This window comes from Schistocerca piceifrons, chromosome 1, assembly GCF_021461385.2.
Source record: "Schistocerca piceifrons isolate TAMUIC-IGC-003096 chromosome 1, iqSchPice1.1, whole genome shotgun sequence".
Lineage (NCBI taxonomy): Eukaryota > Metazoa > Arthropoda > Insecta > Orthoptera > Acrididae > Schistocerca > Schistocerca piceifrons.
This window is the reverse complement of record NC_060138.1, coordinates 531,095,853-531,118,844: the sequence shown is the minus strand read 5'-3', so window position 1 is coordinate 531,118,844 and position 22,992 is coordinate 531,095,853. Positions and strand designations below refer to the sequence as shown.

The 22,992-nt window shown below is 39.8% G+C and overlaps 1 protein-coding gene across 9 annotated transcripts in view; it reads left to right on the top strand.

Annotated features, from left to right (window-relative positions):
- The window catches only part of LOC124798672 (myb-like protein X), a 242,037-nt gene that overhangs the window by 34,311 nt on the left and 184,734 nt on the right, over nucleotides 1-22,992 (top strand). The window lies entirely within an intron of this gene.

Sequence of the window (22,992 nt, the reverse complement as noted above, 5' to 3'; positions counted from 1 at the left end):
ATAAAGTGGCTGTGGTAGAACTGAAATTTGTTTTGAGGTTAAAAATTGCTGTACTGACAGAACAGTATGGGATGACGCATTATCGTGATGCAAAATCCAACTATCAGCAGTGTTGGCCTGGACACGAAGAACTCTTTTTACTCTTTGTAGTAATATTGGTTAACTGTTTATCCAGGAGGCACCCACTCTTTATGAACAATTCCCTTGGAATCAAAGAAGCACATAAGCATGCATGGTCGTCCACTGCAATCTTCATCTTCAACATTTGTTCTGCCTTCACTAAACATTTTATGCCAATGAAAAACTTGAGCTGTTGACATAACCTCCTCTCAAAAACCTTCTGAAGCTTACACTAAGTTGTTGTCATGTTTTCACCCAATTTAATTAAAAAAGAAATGGCATACCGTTGCGCAATATTATGCGTTTCCATTTCCGTGACGAGAGACACAAACACGTGTTAACTTATTTCAGGACAACTCACGACTGAGCAGTTGCATCGATGTGCCGCTTGGACTAGAAGCAACTTATAGACCAAGGTTAAAGATATTGTGCCTATGCAAGCCTGCATGGGTGCCGCATCTTGCAAAGAAAATCAGTCTCATTTCTTATTGTCGCACCTTGTATATCATTTTGAATCGTATGCTTATTTTTGAAAATAAATGCTTTTTATGTTATGTTCTGCCCACTCGGCTAATGCAGAGTACCTAGGAAACCTGCTTTCTTGGATTGCTGGACAACAATTCAAGCAAATCATATTAATGAATTTTTATTACGATAAGATAATTGTCAACACTTAACTTTCATGAAATACAGCAAGCAATGGGTGGCAGACAAATAAGCAGTCTCTTCAGTGTATACAATTTGTAACACAACTGAAACAATATAGTTCCTAAGTCCTGCTGTAGTGTTTGTAGGATAGCTTGTCTTCAACTGGGCCACGGCTAGGCGCTGTGCCACTAATGTCCTCTTCATGCAGAGGGCGCTAATGTCTCATTGCCGACCTAGAGAGGGGTTGGTCAGCGGACTATTGACTGACGTCATCTCACTGCCTTCTATGCTCTGATGTTCTTGGCCATTGTGCTGCCACTTGACTTTACCCTGGAACATTTTCTAAGTATCAGAATGTAGCTGAAGTGCCATCATTGACACAAAGCAGTAGATGGTATTTTAGATTCTTCATTTTATAAAAATCTCCTATCGTTATCGTATTGAGAAACACAAGTAAAACTAGGCTTCATTGTGTTGAAACATTGAAAAGCTTTTATTATTTAGCACAAGCAGCTGACTTCACGTAGTTTCCAGATGTGGTGAAGATATTCTTGTTTTATAATTTGCTGTTTAAGTGACAGGTTGTGGATGTTTCTAAAAAACATGAGATTAAGTCTTTCTAGTGTTAAAATGTGTTTGCTCCCTCCCTCCATCCCTGTCTCCCCCACCCCACCTCCCTGTTGCGTGGGGCAGAGGGTGTATCTCCAATCAGTTATCCCAGTAGTCACAAGGTTGTTGGAGACAGGGAGACTGTCACTATCGTGAGCTTAAGCAAGAAAAGTCCGGCAATCTTCGGATCAGCATAGGGCAAATGGGGAAAGGGACTTATGTTGAAGTGACCAAAATTTCACTTAACAAAAGAGCTACAGAATAAGCAGTTTCTGATTTTCGGACCGAAGATGAGTAACTATTGTATCACATTTTGCATGGTATCAGTGTAGATGTGAAAGGGATCACATAATGTCGCTTTCTGTTAACAGTTACAGAGTTAAACTTAATTGTTGGAGTTATCATATTTCAAATGAGGAGTAAATTACTCATCAAATTGCAGTTGGGTATCTAATAATAAATAATACATAAAAATCTCTATGGACGCTGTAATTTTATGTCTGTGAAGTGTTGATAGTCTATTTGTGAGTTGCCAATATTTTAACTTACATATATGGTTCAAGCTGCTGGAGTTGGCTGTTGTGTGTGTGAGGCGTGATTGCTTGTGAATGAATGATGTGTGTTTCTCTTCTTCTGATGATGAACGCTATGGCTGAAATTGTATGTGTAAGTGCTTTTTAATTGTGCCTGTCTGCAACATGGTGTTTTACCTTTACGGTAAGTAGAAATCTAACTTTTCTTACAGTGTTTCAATATATCATTGGGAAAATACCAATGAAGAAGTGTATCTTTTGCAGTGGTGTTTAGTACAGCTCCATGGTGAGAAGTCTAGCTATCAAATTTATAGGGGCTTTCACCTTTCAGCTGTGTAGACTCTTACCTGGTCAGAGCTAGTGTAATTTCCTGTGAAATAACTCAGTCCAGTTGCAGATATCCTCATTGTGTGGGGCTGTACACCCCACTGTTAGATTCCTGATAGTGCTCCTCCTTGCTGGTGCTATTCTCCAAAAAGTTTAAGAGTAACATTTGTATTCCACCTACATCTATGCTCGCCAATCAACTGTCAGTATGTGGCAGAAGGTGCTTCCAGTACCAGTGTGGTTTATCTCCTTTCCTGTTCCAGTAATGAGTGGTGTATGGGAAGAAACACTTTGTCTTCCTTCGAATAAGTTGGACTTTATCTCATTGTCTCACGGTCATTTTGTGAGACATGTGGGTGGAAGTAAAGTTGCATAAGTCTTCAGGGAACATATTCCAATAATTCAACTGTACACCTCTCCACGATGTACAGTGTCTCTCTTGTAGTGTCTGCCATTGGGGTTTGACGTACATACAGGGTGACAATTATTGAACTATATGGAGAAAAAATGTAAATTAGTTACAAACTATGGCATGCATACACTGTATTCAACATGTAAATGTCACTACAGGTATTTGGATTTAGGTTATGACATGTTCGGTATGCCTGCCATCATTGGCAATGATTTGGTACATATGAATAGCAAAATCCTGCATGACTTGCTGAAGTGTCAGAACATCGATGCTGTTGATGACCTCCTGAATAGTCAGTTTCAGCTCAGCAATGGTTTTGATGTTATTGCTGTACACATTGTCTTTAATATAGCCTACAAAAAGGAGTAGCACGTATTCAGATCTGGAGAATATGGCGGCCAGTCGAGACTCAAGCCAGTGGCCTCTGGGTACCGCAAAGCCAGAATGCGGTCCCCAGTGCTCCTCTCCTGCTTCGACAGGGTTGAGCTCCATCTTGTATGAACCACATCATGTCAAAATCACGTTACTTTGGATGTTGTTATTGTTGTGGTATTCAGTCTTGACACTGGTTTGATGTAGCTCTCCATGCTACTCTATCCTGTGCAAGCTTCTTCATCTCCCTGCAACCTACATTCTTCTGAATCCGCTTAGTGTGTTCATCTCTTAGTCTCCCTCTACGATTTTTACCCTCTATGCTGCTCTCCAATACTAAATTGGTGATCCCTTGATGCCTTAGAACCTGTCCTACCAACTGATCCCTTCTTGTAGTCAAGTTATGCCACAAACTCCCTTTCTCCCCAATTCTATTCAATACCTCCTCATTAGTTATGTGATCTACCCATCCAATCTTCAGCATTCTTCTGTAGCACCACATTTCGAAAGCTTCTATTCGCTTCTTGTCCAAACTATTTATCGTCCATGTTTCACTTCCATACGTGGCTACATTCTGTACAAATACTTTCAGAAACGACTTTCTGGTGAGCTCTCCATTGCCAAAAGATTTTGGATTATTCCTCCATTCAGATCTCCTGTAGGGACTGACAAGGAAGGGGTGACCATGAGAAAAAGAATGAATAACCAACAAAAGGATAACATTCTACTAGTTATGATGTGGAATGACAGAAATTTGAATGTTGTAGGGAAGCTAGAAAACCAGAAAAGGGAAATGCTAATGCTCAATCTAGATATATTGGGGGTCAGTGAAATGAAATGGAAGGAAGACAACGATTTCTGGTCAGAAGAGTATAGGGTAGTATCAACACCAGCAGAAAATGGTATAAAGGGAGTAGGGCAGAGTGAATTACAGTGAACAGTTCAGTGATAGGTTGGCTGTTATCAGAATCGACAGCAAACCAACACAGGGCGTATACAACCCGGGACAACTGGGAGATCCGTGAAAATCCCAGGAATTTTTTCATCCCGGAGAAAACCGGGAAAAACCCGGGATATTTTTAGAATTCTGGGAATTTTTCATTGTTTGAGTTTTCAGTTAAATTTTTGTAATTTTGACTGGTAAGAACCGATACTCTAACAAAGGATATTACTGTATCCCACTACTGCAGAATAATATTTCAACAATAAAACATAAACAAGAGAAAAAACGAAAATAACTTAAATCGCAAAGGAAATGCGCCATATACGACTACGACACACAGTGCTCATGCAAGCGTCTGCCAATTGACAATGTGTCAAAGGCTTTAGAAAGACTATGCAGTGCTGCATAACAACAAATTGCCTCAAATGAGTGTGAAGTCGCAACTGTTTACATTCGATTTGTTTTAGCAGTTACGCGTGGGCTCATTAGCATGCACAGTTGAGTCACGTTGGAGTAATTCCTGGCTACAGGAATGTGGCTGTTGGCTGTGCAAGCAGTCGCAGCAAGCAGCCAGATGCTACCGGGAAAAGGGGGCACCAAATTCATATTCTTGAAGAAAAAGAACTTGTTTCACAAAGCGCATAGCATCCAGCACACGCTTCTCTATCGATTATTCGTATGATTTTGAAACGCTTCCCTGTTGGTTTTTGAACACATTTTAAGTTGATTTCTGAATGAATCATAAGTTGACTTTTGAATGCATGCATAGTGTATGTGATATCTCTGTCAGGAAAATACTTGTCGCATCTATAAATAAACTTTCCGCAGACAAAAGGGGCGGGACAATATGAGCTGAGGGAGTAAAGCCAAAAGGATGAATGCCAATTGCTGTCTGATTATGTGGTTGATTGGGTTTGCGAATAATCAGCATTGTTATAGTTACTAGTGAAATCCATAGATTCAGACTACCAGAATGGAAATAAATGACTAACAGGAATAACAGGTGAGAAAGATTACGCATTATCTTCTCGGTGTATCCAAGAAAATGAAATTTTGACAAAATTTTTGGCCAGATCGCTACACTAGTAAGGACCAGTTGTACAGTCCCCAGCTAGCAGACGTGTAAGTTCTATTCTGGAAGTAACACGGAAAATGTGTTGTTCAAACACGTAATAACGCCAAACCGGAAAATAATCGCTGGAAAACTAAACCTGTGATTCTGACAGGGTTAGTGAAGTTAATCGGCGAACAATTTTTGACAATGGCAGCAATAGCTACAGAATTGGTGTTGACAAGATTGTTAGAACGAGGAAGGAGAACAAATGGGGACATCACACAAATTATGGAAGAATAAGACGATTCCAAATTTATATAAAAATTTCGTAATGTTACTTTTCGATCTCGTGCTTGAGAAGCTGGTGCGTGTGAATGAAATGTGAAACTATTTCCTAACATAAAGCTTTTTGCTTGTAGTAGGCCTAATAGGTATTTGATATTGGTACTTCGTGGATTATATTCTGTCGTGTTATAAAAATGGCCATTTTTGCCAAAACAGTCTCGTTTATTTGGTGTGCGTTACAAAATTGCTGCCATATTGGAAAGGCCTATTTTGTTTTATCTAGCAGACAGTGACAAAACAGATGTAATCAGGTCGAGAAACCACACCAGTCTTGGGTATTATTTGTATTAACGCCTTTTTCAGTATTAGATAACATTTCGATTTTTCATGTTGCAAAACGTTTGATGAACTTTGATGAGGTAATAGATTCTTTCACAGAAAGGAAAGCACGCCATGTAAAGCTATAGCAAGATTAGAGAGAAACAACGCTAGGAGCTAAGGTTTGAAGAAATGTGTAATTTCTTGCTTGTCTGTTGTCAGTATTGGTGTTATATAGCCTATATTTAATTTTATGTCATACAAAACAGCAAGTTCAAATTTTCTGAGGAGTTCTTGTTCTCTAGATTACAAATAATCTCATCTGCTATTAATTGTGAGTTTTTTTAAAAAAGGGGGCAGGCTGTTAAAGCAGCCGTCTGGGAGCAGCAGAGGCACCACAGGACATTTCAAATTCCACTCACCTGAATATAGTTTGGACGTGCGGTAGAAATTGCTTTATGAAGAGGCGTGGCACTGTACTTTGGCATACTTAAGACCAAATAATATGTCTTAGATTAACTTGAATACATATGTGTTATGTTTCAGACTTTTCAGAAAGATGTGCGCTACAAGATGAACATATTTTGAATATTTTTTTTTTTTACTCGGTTCGCAAATGTCGTAGATCCGGGGCTGATGTGCAAAGCAGTCTGAGTTAAAGTGGGTAGTCTCCACATGACCCGTGTTTACATTTAGTGATTTTGCTGTTTTCCCTTCATTTACTCTCACGTCAGTGAAAACAAAACGGATATCTGTGGCCGGGAGCTATCAAGTGAATTAAAACACATTCACATAATTACAATTACGGAAGGCTAAATATGTCATTAGTTTCAGATTCTATTTTATTTCCACCTTTCTGACAGTCAAGCATTAATCGCCTTGCGGAACAATGAAGTTATTTTTGTCTGTTTGCTAAAGAAATTTGACTTTTGTTAAACTTTTCCGTGGAGGCAGTCAATGTATTTGAAACGAAATGTTTAATTCCACAGTACTGGCTAGTTTCAACTGTTCGCATAATTTCAAGTGCACGTTTACATTTTCTAGCACACATGGCATTATGTCATAATAAAGAACCAAACATGATATAATACAGTACTGGTGCTCCAAGAAAATTTACATCGTTAAAACCCCACTGAAAAGCTTAATATCAGGTCGAGGTCTGCTTCATCGGGAATCCGGACATACAAATGTGCACTTGTAAGTATGCACTTTAAATGTGCACATTTTAGTATTGTTCACAAAATTCCGATGCTCTTATAGTATCCTCTGATGTCTTATTTCTTTTATGACATAATGTATGATCTTTCAATGTTTTACACTTACACACATACGAGCTTCCTACGTCATGATAGCTACCGAAGCACGGTGTCGCCTGGTATTTGCGCTCTCTGGCAACTGCTGAAACGAACCTATTTCTAACAGGTCGCGGGAAAATATTGCAAATAGTGGTTTGAAATTTCAATGTAAATATCCTTTTACATAAGTTGGCCTATGTGCAAGAATGTATCATGAATTTATTGAATCACTGAGTGTTTGACTCTCATTTAAAAATCAACTCTTTGATGATGCGCCATTTAGAAAAATTTCGAACCCTGAAGATCAGACATTTATGTCATTGTTAAAAATTTTACTGGCAAATTTGTGTGATATATCTTAAAGTGTAACATGCGCAAAAAAAGATAAACAGCATATGCGAAAGCTTAGCTTTTCTTGCAGCTTGAGAACAATATTATATGTGAAAACTTTGCTTTTCGTGTTGCAACACTATGTATATTTATTTAAACTATTAACTTTCCCTGTTTGTGTGTTCGTGCTACTTAACAGTGATGTTGCTGTTGGCTGACTACATCACGTGTCCTATGCTCTGAATATCCGGTCATCGACTGGCGAGATCACGTGACATGAGCTACGAACGGCCTACAAAAGCACATCAAAAACTTGATTTCAGTGATTCAGAAAGTAACATACGGTGTTTGGTGGAATTCCAGCGTATACTTTCATATTACGACAATACGCAGCATATATATTGCTGCACATCAAAGATGTTTCCAAAACGTGTCTTTTTTCCCTGAGTTTTGTTTTCTAAAGTGCCAGGAAATTGTACGCCTGTGTATAAGACCATAACCATTCACAGGATTGATAAGGGAAAATATCCTGTCACCCGGGAGAAAGTGTATTTTTAACCGGGAAATCTGGGAAAAATCTGGGAATTCTTTTTCCTTGCCCACGTATACACCCTGCTACACCAACAGTGGTAGTTCAGGTATACGTGCCGACGTTGCAAGACGAAGACGAAGATGAAGAGATAGAGAAAGTATATGAGGATATAGAATGGATAATTCAGGACCTAAAGGGAGATGAAAATCTAAAAGTCGTGGAGGATTTGAATGTGGTTGTGAGGGAAGGAGAGAAGGAAGGGTTACCGGAGAATAGGGCTCTTTTTACTAGGAATGAGAGAGGAGAAAGATTGAGTTTTGCAATAAATTTCGGCTAGTAATAGCAAGTACTCCACTTAAGATTAATGGGAGGAGGAGGTATGCTTGGAAAATATGGTGAGATTTCAGTTAGATTATGCCACAGTCATGCAGAGATCACTAAATCAGATACTGGATTGTAAGACATGCCCAGGAGCAGGTACAGACTTAGATCACAATTTAGTAAAGATGAAGAGAAGGCCGATGTTTAAGGGACTAGTCGGGAAGAATCAATGCACAAAGAAGCGGGATACAGAAGCAGTAAGGAATAGCTCAGTAGGCAGTTGGGTTGCATATGAGTGGACATAAAAAAAAGGCAGTCACAGAAGTTTGAAAGAAAAATATAGGCACATAGATGGTAAATGAAGAAACCGTGGGTAATAAAAGAAATACTTTAGTTGATCAGTGAAAGAAGGATGTACAAAAATGCTCATGGAAATTTAGGAACACAGAAATAAATGTTATTTAGGAATGAAATCAACAGGAAGTGCAAGGAAGGTAAGGTGAAATTGTCACAAGAAAAATGTGAAAAAATTGAGGAAAAAATGATTGTTCGAAGGACCGACTCAGCATACAGAAAAGTCAAAACAACCTCCTGTGAAATTAAAAACAAGGGTGGTGACATTAATCTGGTGTGAATAGGTGAGAAATTACACCAGCTGTGAGATGGGTATGAGATATCCGAAACTCTGATGATGAATTTTTGATAGTATACTCGTGTTTTAAGTATTTTTTATTTACTTGGGATATTAATAATGGAGTCTCTTATACAAGATGAGTAAGTAAAATACTATGCTTAAGATATAAAAACATTTTTTGTGGTGAAATAGTGGAGTATGTATATTTTCTCAAAAAAGTAAAAGTTTCAGAAGTTTTAACGTTTTTTGTACAAAATTCGAACAAAATTACAGTTTCTTTGATTAACATTGTGATATTTTCTTCTAATTATAAAACAGAAAAAGAAAATAAAAGGTATTATGCGATCAATTAGCTCAGTACCTACAAATCAGCACATTCACCACACATAAAAATCTTGTGCTCCATACATATTGGCTTCTCACACTTAGAACAACAAAGTTTTGTTTTCCTGTCTTTCTTTTTTCCAGTATAGTCACCACACCTGACATAGCCTTAGAGCCCGTACTGAGGCGTTCAGACAGTCTTTTTTCCCTCGCGCTATCCGTGAGTGGAACAGACAGGGAGAAATAAGACTTTGGCGCGAATTGTGCCTTCTGCCACACACCGCTTAGTGGCTACTGGAGTATATATGTAGATGTAAATGTAGATCTACAAGTCTTTTTTTCCCTTAATAAAAGAAAAAGAACTTGTGATGAAGTTTCTTCCAGTTGATCAGCAGTCCTCTTTCGAATTTTCCTTGGAAGGTGTACGTTTTCTGGTCAAATGCGAAGACTATCATTTATCAGATTCAAACCTTAATTATGAATGAAATCTCGGCACTTGTTATTTTCTCTGTAGACTGTGATTGCATTTATGGCAGCCATATTGAGTATACCATAAAAAATTGTCTTAGGCCAATGTTTGACGTTGCGGACAACATCATAAATGAGATATGTATTGGACACCAATGTAACGTCATTCTGGACCTGAAATCAAGAACTATATACTTTTTTGAAAATCTCAGGTACACTTGTCTTGTTTTTTTTACAGACTGTGCCTACAGAAGTCAGTGAATGTTTGGCAGGAGATGGATCATAAGGGGTAACTAGTAAACCAATTATCGAACATTAAATTCCTATTTGTTTTCATTATTGGCTCCACAAAACAGTTTACATTATCATATGCTTTATTACTGAAGAAAGCTGGTAAGGTCCTGATGGTTGTTTTCCCAAGTATACTTTCAGTACGAGGATATAGAATGTCTCCACATCTACAAGAGCATTTTTATGCCCTATTTGGCTGGTTTGTTTGGCATGTATATACGGAAGGGACATCTCCCTTGGAAAGATAACAGTATCTTATCAATAGTAAGGTTGTCATATGGCTTATAGTGTTGTTAAATATTTTCAACAAAATTATCAAAAATATATCTTACAGGAGCCAGATTGTCAGCGAAATCAGATTTTGGCTTTTCTGAATGATACAAAATACCCTCTTGCTCTGAATCACTGTCTTCAGTTCTTTGAAAAACTTTGTCAATCTCTTCTTCACTTCAGAGTCACAGAAACTAGCATTTGAACAGTATTAAAACTTCTTCTAGTAGTTCTTGTAGCCGATGTTCATTTCCTTCATAAGACATCTTGAAAAATATAAAATCTATAAATAAATCAAAGAATACTATACATAACTATATATCTCAGAAATGTAACACCAACTACAAGGTCGGGTGTGACGTATCCTAGTCACTCTTGCACACATGTATCTCTCTCTGACACGCAACAATAATCTCAATACTGCATCTTGCCCACCTTTCCCTTACCTCCAGCTGCCGTGACAGAAAGATGTGTGGGGCAACAGTGACATTCAATAATCCGCACTTCAAAACACCTCGGATTAGACATTCCCGACCTTGTTCACGCCAGGTTAAGAGTGCGATGGGAGTCCAACTGTTAAACATAGAGGAGAGAGCCGATAGGTGGAAAGCGTACATTCAAGACCTATGTTAGGGGGATGACTAGTTTAATGACATAGAAGAAAAAACAGGAGTCAGTATACAAGAGATAGGCCATCTGGTTTTAGAATCAGAATTTAAAAGAGCTTCGGAAGACTTAAGATTGAATAAGGCAGAAGTGATAAGTTAGATTCCATCAGAATTTCTGAAATAGTTGTGTGAAGTGGCAACAAAAGACTATTCATGTTCTTGTGTAGAATATATAATCTGGTGATCTACCTTCTGAGTTTTGGTAAAACATCTTCTTCTTCTTCTTCTTCTTCTTTATCGTGGCCTTGTCCCACGTCACGTAGGGTCGGCGTTGCTCTTCTGGATCCTTCTCCTCCATACTACTCAATCCATTGCCTCTTCCTTCTTCCATCCTTTCTCCCTTAGGTCCCCAGATGTCTTATACTTCCACCTCATCTTCGGTCTTCCTCTCCTTCTCTCTCCTTCAATCTGTATATCTTAAACTCTGTTTCCGATATACTCTTCCCCTTTTCTCTGAAGTGTCCGCACCACCTTAGTCTGCTCTCTTGTATCTTTTTCCCCATGAGTTCCATTTTCACAGCTCCTCTAACACATTCATTTCTAATCCTGTCCTTCCTTGTTACCCCACACATCTACCTCAGCTTCCTCATTTCCGCCACTTCCATCTTCCTTTCCTGGGCTACTGTGACTGGCCATGTCTCATCATCCACACAATTTCAAAGGTTGTAAGAGACAAAAAGTGTGAGCATTGTTGCACAATCAGCTTGATAGCTCGTATGTCCAAGTTGCTGGCAAGAATAATATACAGAAGAATGGAAAAGAAAGTTGAGGATCTGTTAGATTATCAGTTTGGCTTTAGGAAAGGTAAAGGCACCAGAGAGGCAGTTCTGACTTTGTGTTTGATAATGAAACCAAGACTGAAGAAAAATAGACCGTTCGACAATATAAAATGGTGTAAGATGTTCAAAATTCTGAGAAAAATAGGGTTGAGCTACGGGAAAAGATGGGCAATATACTTTCTGTGCAAGAACCAAGAGGGAATAATGAAGTGCTCAGATTAAAAAGGGTTTAAGACTAGGGATGTGTTCTTTCACCTCTAGTGGTCAATCCTTAAATCAAAGAAGCAGTGACGGAAGTAAAGTAAAAGGTTAAAGAGTGGGATTAAAACTGAAGATGGAAAGGATATCATTGTTAAGATTCATTGATAATATTGTCATGAAGTAGGTGTAATTAGATGAATGACGAACACTACTTCACTTAATGAAGGTTTATTCAGCATTTGCACATTCAAGAGCACAGAGCGAACTGCCTCCAGCCAGAACGCATACAGTATATACACAGCTACAGAACATTCCAGTAAAATGATTCTTCATATTTGTGGATACTTCTAGAATGTACTCAAACCGAATATAGAAATTAAAATTGTACTATCCAGCTGAGTTTTGAACTCATGACCCTCTACACAGCAGTTTAGTATCTTCACCACTACACCACAGAGCTACTCAGCTTCTTCTGCGACATGCACCCTCCTTAACAGAACAGTGTCTCGGTGTTACGTCCTCCTAGTGTGGGAACGAGTCATCGGTCCTGCATACTCCAACTCCTGATAACTGATTCTCGCCCTGGCGGTGATCCTCTTAGATTTTTTTTTTTTTTCTTTTTTTCTTTTTTTTTTTTTTTTTTTTTCTTTTTTGCCACTATGGTTTTCGTCACCTTTCCACTTGTTGCCTGTCGCTGGAGCTTCTACCCTGGGTTGCAGGATCCTTATAGGGCTTCATTCGAAGGACGTGAACCGTATCTCTGATCTTTCATCATCTTGTGTCAGGGTCAAAATCTTCAACTTCAAAAGTAACATCAGACAACTGTCTTACAACCATATAAAGTCCAAAGTAGTGCCTGAGGAGCTTCTCAGTGAGACCAACCTTCTGAACAGGAGTGAAGATCCAGACGAGGTCACCAGGCTAGTAGACAACAGGGTGGTGGTTCGCGTCATACCTTCGGCTATGGTTTTTTTGAGCTTGCAGCGTGCGGAGTCGAGCTAACTGCTGAGTTTCCTCATCTCTGGTTAACACCTGGCTGACGTAGTCATTGTCCATGTCATCGGGATGTAACGGGAACACAGTGTCCATCGCCGTGGTTGCCTTATGACCATGCACCAGGAAAAATGGTGTAAATCATGTGGTGTCATGTTTGGCAGTGTTGTAGGCAAACGTTACGAAAGGTAGCACCTCATCCCAGTTGCTCTGCTCAACACTGACGAACATTGATAGCATGTCGGCCAAGGTGTTCAGTAAGCCCATTAATTTGTGGATGGTAGGCAGTCATCATGTTATGAGTAATGTTGCACCGATGGTTTATCTCTGTTACAAGATTCAATTGGAAAAACTTTCCCTCGATCTGTAATTAATGACCTTGGGGCATGATGAATTTGGCTACCTCGGATGCTTCGGCTGTTTGCGCGGCTTTTGTAATGGCATAGCATGTCAGGTAATCAGTGCAAACAGTAATCCATCTATTGCCACTAGCAGACGTAGGAAATCGTCTGAGGAGATCAATCCTAACACGATGGAAAGGCGTTTCGGCTGATGGAATTGGTATGAATCGGCCAGGTGGTTTCTGAGGAACTGCATTTCTCCTCAGGCACTCTCGACAGTGCGACACGTAGTGATGGACACTCATAAATAAACCTGGCCAGAAAAATCTATTGCGGATTCTATCATATGTCTTACTAAATCCTAGATGTCCGGCCTCAGGTGAGTCATGGAATTTCTTGTGTTTAGCCACCTCTTTCCAAACGGATCAAAGTTTTTCTTGCAAAGTAATCCATTAACTGCCTTAAATTGTCCTTTCACATCCTCTGACCAATTTAAGACAAGCATAATTTGAGATATCTTGGCATCATCCTCCTCCTGCTCAGCAAAGAGATCTTGGAGTGCAGCGAGACAGTCACTATCTTCATCAAAGTCTTGATGGCCTTGCACAGCCGGCTGGTGTGGCCAAGCAGTTCTAGGCACTTCAGTCTGGAACTGCGCAACCACTACGGTCGCAGATTCGAATCCTGCCTCGGTCATGGATGTGTGTGATGTCCTTAGGTTAGTTAGGTTTAAGTAGTTCAAAGTTCTAGGGGACTGATAACCTCAGTAGTTAAATCCCATAGTGCTCAGAGCCATTTTTTGGTCTTGCACAGGGTGTCTTGAGAGACAATCGGCATCTTGTTTTCTTCCACTTTTGTACACTATGGTAATATCATACTCTTGAAGGCATAGTGCCCACCTGGCGAGTCGTCCTGTTGGATCCATAATACCTGTCAACCAACAAAGTGAATGATGGTCTGTAACAAATGTGAGTGGCCTTCCATACAGATACTGTCGAAATTTGCACATGGCCCAGATCACAGCAAGACATTTACTTTCAGTAGTTGAGTAGTTTCTCTCGGCTTTTGTTAGTGTCCTAGAAGCATGGGCTATAACCTTCTCTTTTCCATCCGAAATTTGCACCAGAACAGCATGGATCCCATACCTGCTGGCATTGTGTGTAGTTTGTAGATGCTCTCTCATCGTATAGACAAACTACAGGTTCAGTCGTCAGAGCTTTTCGCAGAACACCGAAAGAATTGTGTTGAGCACCACCCCAGATAAATTTAGCATCAGCTTTTAACAACCCTTGGAGTGGCCTGGCTTTGATGCAAAAGTCTTTGATAAAATGACGGTAATAAGAACATAATCCGAGGAAGTTTCTTACACCTCTAATACTTTTAGGAGTAGGAAATTCCGTTATAGATCTCACCTTTTCTGGGTCTGGCTGCACACCTTTGTTTGATACAAGGTGTCCAAGTATTTTGATTTCTTTTGCTCCGAAGAGACACTTTCTTGGATTAAGTTTAAGTCCGCCTTGGAGACACTTAAGAACAGCCCTCAGTCTTTGTATATGTTCGTCAAATGTCTCTGAGAATACTATTGACATGAATGCAGTTTTCTCACGATCAGCCTCATCTACTTCGATTTGCCAGTATCCCGAGTACATGTCCACGGTTGAGAAAAACACTGCCCCCTTCAGACAATCTAGTGTATTGTCAATTCGTGGAAGAGGGTAAATGTCCTTTTTAGTTATTGTTTTAAGCTTCCTGTAATCAACACAAAAGCGCCAACTGCCATCCTTCTTCCTGACAGGGAGCACTAGTGACGACCATGGACTCTGCGAAGGCAGGCTGATGTCATTAATCATTTTCTCTACCTCGTCGCGAATTATTTGACGTTCCGTTGCTGACACATGGTATGCTCTTTGGCTTTTTTGGTTGATGGTCTCCAGTGCTAATGCAGTGCTTCACCATCGATTTGTCTAATTTGGTCTTCGCCTGTGGATTGAAGCATTCAGAGAACTCTTGAAGAATGGCGAGTAGCTTCTTCTGTTGTTCCTATGTGAGATCTGGTGATAGTCTAGCTAGAAGATCTTGTCTAGTAGTGGTAGCACTAATTTCGCCCACAGACTCGGCATGGGAGGTTTCTATGATGCTCAGCTGTTTTTCAATTAACGGTTCAGCGTATGCTACGCACATGCATCTTGGAAGGATCTGCGGTTCTCGGCGACAGTTAAGTGTCCACAATTTACTGAATCCGTTCTTAAATGAGATGACACAGGCTGGGATGACAAAGTTATTCCTCAGTGGTATGCTTCTCTTACATTCCACTATAAGATCCATGGGTTGATGCATGGCATGACACGTGACAGTTACTTTTCTAACGCTGACTGCAGGAATGATCACTTCATCCAGAACACATACTCTCCATACACTCTGATGTGCATCTTCCTGTCCACAGGATCTCATCTTGTCTAGCATAATCTTAAGACCAACCACAATCTGTAATTGCATGAGAAGTCCCATCCGAGAATGATGTCATGACTACACTCATGTAAGACAATGAATTCTAAGGACTGTGTATGGCCACTTATACGCACACGAGTGGTACATCTTCCTGTAGGTTTTACGTATTTTCCATTACCCACCTTCAGCAGAGATGTTTTGCTGTTGACGAATACAGTTTTCTGCAACTGGCAACGGTACTTCTCAGAAATGACTGAATATGATGCTCCAGAGTCTATAAGAGCTTGGGCTGGTCGGCCATCCATGAGGATATCAACGTAGTTTTCTATCATTTTTGTAATGATCAGCGGCAGAGGATTTTTCTCTTCGGCGGCCTCACCTCCAAGAAAGGTTGCACCCTTTAGTTTCCCAGGTTGCGCTGGCTAGGTGATCGGCTGGAGCTTCTAAACAATAATGGAGACATTGATCGATGTGTCGGGGAGTGTCCTCTCCTGCAGCTAACTTGCTGCGATGGTGAACTACGTTGTCCTGCACCCACGTCTTCTTGTTCATCTTTGCCGTCCCGGAGTAGTCGTCAGCTAAGATCGGTCTGCTGTCTTCTGGTGTGGGTGTCATCAAATATCCGCTGCCTTTCTCGACATTAGCGCACCACTTGCTTGTCCTGGTCATCCACAGTGGAAACATACTGGTTGGTTATCTTGGGTCCTCCAGACGTCAGTCTTCCTTGGTGCCCAAACAGGTTCCTCGTGCGGCATTGTAGGAACATAACTCCGCCTGGGCTTAGACTTTTTCACCATTTTAAAGGGAAATGAAGGACGAGAGATAGGGTTCAATGTCTGTTCCACTGACCTCTTGAAGCGTCTCGGTTTTTTCCTCGCTGTGCATTTTGATCTTCCTCGCTCACTATCTGACGAACACTTGTGAAATCAGTTGCTTCTGCCATCACATACATCAATATGACGCTTGGAGGCCGTTCAAACTTCTTGCGTGTAATTCTTTTTTGATGCATTTTCTCGATATACTTGCACCATTTTATGAAGTCGTCTGCTGTCGAAACCTCTGTCAGGAGTAGGGCTTGATAAACGTCCTCAGCAATACCCTTCATGAGATTTTCAACCTTATCTTCCTCCTTCATTCTAGGATCCACTATTTTACTACACAGCTCCAAGATGTCTTGAATGTAGGATGCTGTAGTTTCTCCTGGACGCTGCGGCCTGCACTTTAATTTATCTTCAACCTTGCACTTCTGTCGTTCTGTGTTGCCGAAATACTTCAGCAGTTCCACCTGGAATACTTCCCAACTTCTCCTCATTGTTTTCATACCATTGCTTGGCAGTGCCCTCCAAGTAGAAAAATATGTTAGTCAAACACACAGTGTCATCCCATTTGTTAAATTTGGCTATACGCTCGTATACCTTCAGCCACATGTTTGGTTCTTGGGTATCGTCACCAGAGAACCCGGAAGGATGTCTCATGTGGCGGCACACAGTTGCTGTCATCGTAACGTCCTGTTCTTCTTCTGTCTCCGATAGGTTGCAATCTGTTGAATATGGCTTTAACTCGGGTTTCTGTCCACGTAAACGGCAACTCTGTCGTGGCCTGATGGGAGCCACTGTCTCGTCGATAGTGTGCGCTATCACAAGTTCCAATATGCAGCGTCTCCCCCAGAATAATGTGACTTAGAAGAAGGTGTAATTAGATGAATGACGAACATTAACTTCACTTAACAAAGGTTTATTCAGCACTTGCACATACAAGAGCGCGGAGCGAACTGCCTCCAGCCAGAATGCATACAGTATATATACAGCTACAGAATATTCCAGTACAATGTTTCTTGACTTTTGTGGATGCTTCTAGAATGTACTTGAACTGAATATGGAAATTAAGAGTGTACTATCCAGCTGAGTTTTGTAATCGCGACCCTCCATGCAACAGTTTAGTATCATAACCACTACACCACGGAGCTACTCAGCTTCTTCTGCAACAATATTGCTATCCTCAGTGAAAGTGAAGGATTACCATATCTGTTGAATGGAATGAACAACGTAATGAGAACAGAATAAGGATTGAGAGTAAATTGAAGAAAGACGAAAATGAGTAGTAACAAAAATACGAACAGTGAGAAACTTAACATGAGAATTTTTAATCATGAAGTAGATGAAGTTAAGGAATTCTGCTACCTAGGCAGCAATGTAAGTAATTCTTGATGGAGCAACGAGGGCATAAAAAGAGGACTAGCACAGGCAAAAAGGGTATTCGTAGCCAGGAGAAGTCTACTAGTATCAAACGTATATCTTACTTTGAGGAAAACATTTCTGAGAATGTGCATTTGGAGCGCAGCATCGTATGGTAGTGAAACATGGACTGTGGGAAAACCGGAACAGATGAGAGTAGCAGCATTTCAGATGTATGTTAGTGCAATGCCTGTGTTGTTCCGAATTACGAAGTAAAGTTTCTTCATGGTACTGTGATGACTATAGCCATCACAAAATACATGAAACATATTCAAAGTTGCGAATATGGAATGACAACATCGAAAATACGCCCTGAACTCGGACTTGCACCTGGATTTTCCACTTATTGCGAGCGGTCACCTTACCATTTGGCTATCTGAGCGTGACTCACGGCCAGATCCAAACTTCGTATGTCATCAGCCACGTGTCTACATCCTATACTCGCACATCCGTTCTGTATTTTACCTTGCAGGGGTGACATTTTAATGAAAGCTGCTTTTCTGGGCAATCGTGTTTCAGTATAGCCTAATGATAAGCGGGAAATTGGGCTTCAAATTCTGATCCGGCAGGAAGACAGAGTGGGGATACATCCTGCAAATAAGTAAGGGTGTAGATTGTGAGTGCTTATCTGAGTTGAGAAGGTTGGCACAGGAGAGAGATTCGTTGCGGACTGCATCAAACTAGTCAGAAGACTGATGACTCAAAACGACAATACGTTACATTTGTTTATGTGGAGGGTCAGTTGACAACCCCTGCACCAAGCGTTGATCCTCTACAGGTATTTGTGTATTTTGCTACAATTATCTGGCATTGAATCTTCTCTATATACAACAGCATCATCCTCAAAAAGCTTCATGACACTTCAGACATTATCTGTTAGGTGATTTAAATATATTATGAAAAGTAATGGTCTTATGACACTCCCTTGTGGTACCCCTGAAGTTATTTTTACCTCTGAAGATTTCTCTCTGTTCAGAAAGACATGATGTTTCTTGTTTGCTGGAAAATTCAGTCGCACAAATGGTCTTTTATTCTGTACACTTGTATTTTGTTTATTAGGTGACATGGAGAATTGATTCAAAAACCTCACAGAAATCAAGGAACGTGGCACCAAGCTGGGTGCCATGATCTACAGATTTTTGGATCTTGTGCGAATAAACTGAACTGAGTTTCACATGATCATTGTTTTCAAAACCCATATTGAGTCCCATGTGGGAGAACTTTGGCCTCCTCATATTTCATAGTAAACAAGTATAAAGTGTTTCAGAATTCTATAGTGGACCGATTTTAGAGATACAGGACTACAGTCTATTCAACAAGCGTTCTTGCAAATAAGAGAGACCCGTGCTATTTTCCAATAATTTGGAATGCTTTGCTCCTTCAGTGAGCTACAGTACACTGCTGCTAGAAGAGGAGCTAGTTCCTTTGCATACAGTGTGTTGAATCGAATTGATATGCCAACAGGTGCAGTGGCCTTTCCTCTTTTGAGCAGTTTCAATTGCTTTTCTCTCTCATGATCATTTAGTTTGATGTGTCATCTTGATGTACATGAGACGGTTTCTAGGAGAACCTGCGGTACAATCTTCCTTAGACCGCATCCTACATAAACGACAGATGACATAACACCACCACAGGTATGGTTACAGAAGTGTCCTATGTGGGTGATGACCATGGTGCTGCTTGTCCTCTGCTATAACTAGCAGTGTTTGAATTCAGGTGTGTTTGAATCTTGTTGCTGCGGCGCATGTGACAGTGAGAGCGACAGCTAAGAGTTTTCTCTGCAAAGCAATGGGGTGGATGTGCCGACAGCTATGAAATATTTGTCGTCCAATTTTAAGAAAACTATTTGGTGAAAAAATTTGATTCTTCCGCTCTTACAACTCAATAGCTTTGCTTGATAAAAGTCTGAATTTATTTTAGTTATTTGTCATAGTTACTGTGCTGAACAAAACGGAGTATATGGCTGCACAAAATTTTTAAGTGTTTGCAGATATAAAATCACATTGTGTAGACTTTCAGTACAGTTCATGTCAGACCATACATTATTGCATATGAAGTGTAACCAATATATCTAAATTGTATTTGATGTTGAGAGCAGAATGATATCTCTTTTCGTTTTTGAGATATTGGTTGTTACATCAGTGGACAGGTAGCTCATGGCGCTTGTGAATCCTTTCCTGCGTATCGTGAATCATCAAGCTGTCTTAAAAATCATAGTATCTTGTAAACAGTATGAGATACTGAAATGATGTTTCGTGGAAATTACAGCATGCAGAAAGGACTATTTTATCGTATGATTAGCACTTGATATGTTTTTGTCAAACGTGTGAGCAGAGTGAAAACTCCCTGTAATTTACACAGTGAGGTTTTGCCCAAATTTTCATAGCCAAACAAACAGAGAGAAATAGGGCAACAGGGTGTCAAAGCAAACAGTGTGAGGTCTAGTTTTGCGTGAAAATATTTAATTGCTTGGTAGTTATCACAGTAATTAAGGAAAACTTAATTACTAAGTTGAAGGAAAACTGAAATATTTCATGAAAAGCTGCTGCAAGTGTAAATGAAGTGTCAGAAAGTTCGCCTCTTAAAGGTCTAACTATTTTGCACATAAAAAGATACATTGCAGCAATATTTAAATGTCAAAAATGCTTCCTTTGAATCAAGTACCAAAGTTAGGAGTTTCAAGAATGAAAGACATTAGGAAGGCAAATGAGTTGTCAGTAAGATCATGCTTTCTGAATAGAACTTGAAAATAAAAAATGAAAGAAATCAGTCAAATATTTTGTGAAATGATTTGTGTAAAAGAAATAAAAAGATCAGAGGAATATTAGACGTGCCTTTGGATGATTGCCGAAATCATGAATAAAAAATGGAGTACATCAAATGATTCCCTAATTTTTTTATTTCACACTTTTAGACAAACCATTTCACAAAATGATTTGCTTTCTTTTCAAAACTTTGGATACTTTACTTTACAGATTATTTAGTTTCCATGAATTACTTGGCCTTAACATTGACTGCTGATGAATTACGTTCACAACACTCAAATGTCCGTAAAATTTCATTGTTGTTCATTGTATTTGATTAGGAATTTAATGTGTGTGATATACTGGGATAGGTGTGTATACAATTAAAGATCAAGTACTTTGGCAAGACATTAAAAAGATACTTAGTGATGCAGTGAAAACAAAAACTAGTATACAGAAGTGTAGCTGAGTTAGTTGAAATATAAGAAGTAGTCGGGACTGAACCGAGGTCCTCATATCAACCGCAATTGCAAACAGAGTGCTGTACTGTTAGACCATGCCTAGCTCTCAAGTGCTGTGCTCATTCTTTCGTATTTAAGGTAGTCAGTCATTCTTTAGCATTTATTGGCTGCTAAAAGTTCTTGATTATGTAAAAAACATTGGACATTAATTTATTGATGAAGTAGTCAAAAGCTGCTTTGCTCATTCACGTGTATTCAAAGAAATTGTCTGGTGATCTTCATAGTAGATTATATAAATAATGAAATTTTCCATGAAGGTTCATCCCATTGTAAATTTTATGCACAGCATTCCTTTTCGCTTTATTTTCGTAAGTAAAGCTAATTTTGTAGCCTTACTCTTGACCTTCAGTGTTCTACAGTTCAGCAGTGCTGTTTATAGAAACAACGGGTTTAGATAGCCATCTTGTAGCAGGAGATGGTCACTTGCACACAGGACATCTGAACTTCTCACTTGGTACTGCTCTGGAGTGTTGTGTATCCAGCCGTCACGAGCTTTTGGTTGCTTATCGTGTTTACATAGGACATGACCTTAGTGAAAGAGTTTTGAAAAAGACATTTAGTGTTTCAGCCTTCTCCCAGTCATCGTCTCTTTCACTGCCATTATGGTGGCAATGTGTCGGGACAGGTGACTTTGATCTGTTTATCAATGTTTTGGCTATTTACAGTGAAGCTCTCTCTGCTTTTGTAGTGAATTTCTTACACAGCTGTCGAACCGTGTTGGGTCTTTCTTATCCCTGACAACTCTGCTTGCCGCATACATCTCTAAAGAGTATTGTACCACACTGTCAAATTTTGTCTATTGATGCTCGTCATTGTCAGTGCTGGAGGTGACATTTTCATGTTAATTGTTTGGGTTGTCTGAAATTGGAAGCAGAAGAATCTTCCTTTATATTTCTATGTACAACTACATCAGTGATGCTGTAATAGCTGTATGATCACTATTTCATTTTTCACTGAACTGAGTCGAAAATTTCAGGCCTGTTGGTGACCGGGAGAGCTTATATGTTGTTTTCACCAGTCATTTATGTAATTAGATGCTCATGGTAAGGATAGGGCAATTAGAACAATGTCACATGATTCCCTGTCCCTGCTACCCATTCTAATCACTTGAATCTGTGACTTGAAAATCACCACCTAATATTTTAGCATGACTAAGTCATTTAGTTGGATGTGAAAGATCCTACAATTTTCACCACAGATGTTCCACCACTACTTCTCCCGAGCCAGGAAGTCTATAAAAACATTCTATGGCAATGTTTAATCCACATTTAATGCTTGTTTTCACCCATATTTTGGGATTTGTACTAACCTCACTAGATATTATCACACCTTTTATGACTGTAAACCCATCTTCACTGTTGGTGTTCAACCCATCTTTGCAATGTACATTCCAATCTAAATGTAGAATGTCATTACTATTTATATCTGGTTTCAGTCAGCTTTGCCTCCCTAGTATTGTGTGGACATTGTTACCATTTATAAACGAAGCTAGTTCTAGGACCATCCCATAGATGCTCATGCATGGCTGGGGGTCATGCACTGTTGGGCAAGTATCAATAGGCCACAGTAAGCAAATCAAGACACTGCAACTTCAAGGGTGCTGAGTGACACTGTAGGCTCCAGAGATGCCAAACCATTCACAGCCACTGGCAGCAGCCTGAAGCCAACACAGCTTGTGGCCAACAAAGCTTGCAGCTTTTTACGAGCAGTGCCAAATTCCTCCTGAATCCACACATGACAGTTGTAGTCCCTATCCATCTTTAATCAGTTTCGTCTATACTGCACTAATCCAGGGAGTCACTGGGTGCAATCTAAGTTCTGCAGCTTTGTTACTGATTTTTAGTTCACTCCAAAGTCAGCTAACAATAAAAATGCTCTAAAATTTATACAGAAACTTGACGTAAGTTAGTATAAACTAGTTAGTCAGTTAAGTACACAGATACAATTAACTTCTTTGCAGAAGCATGAGAGACAAGA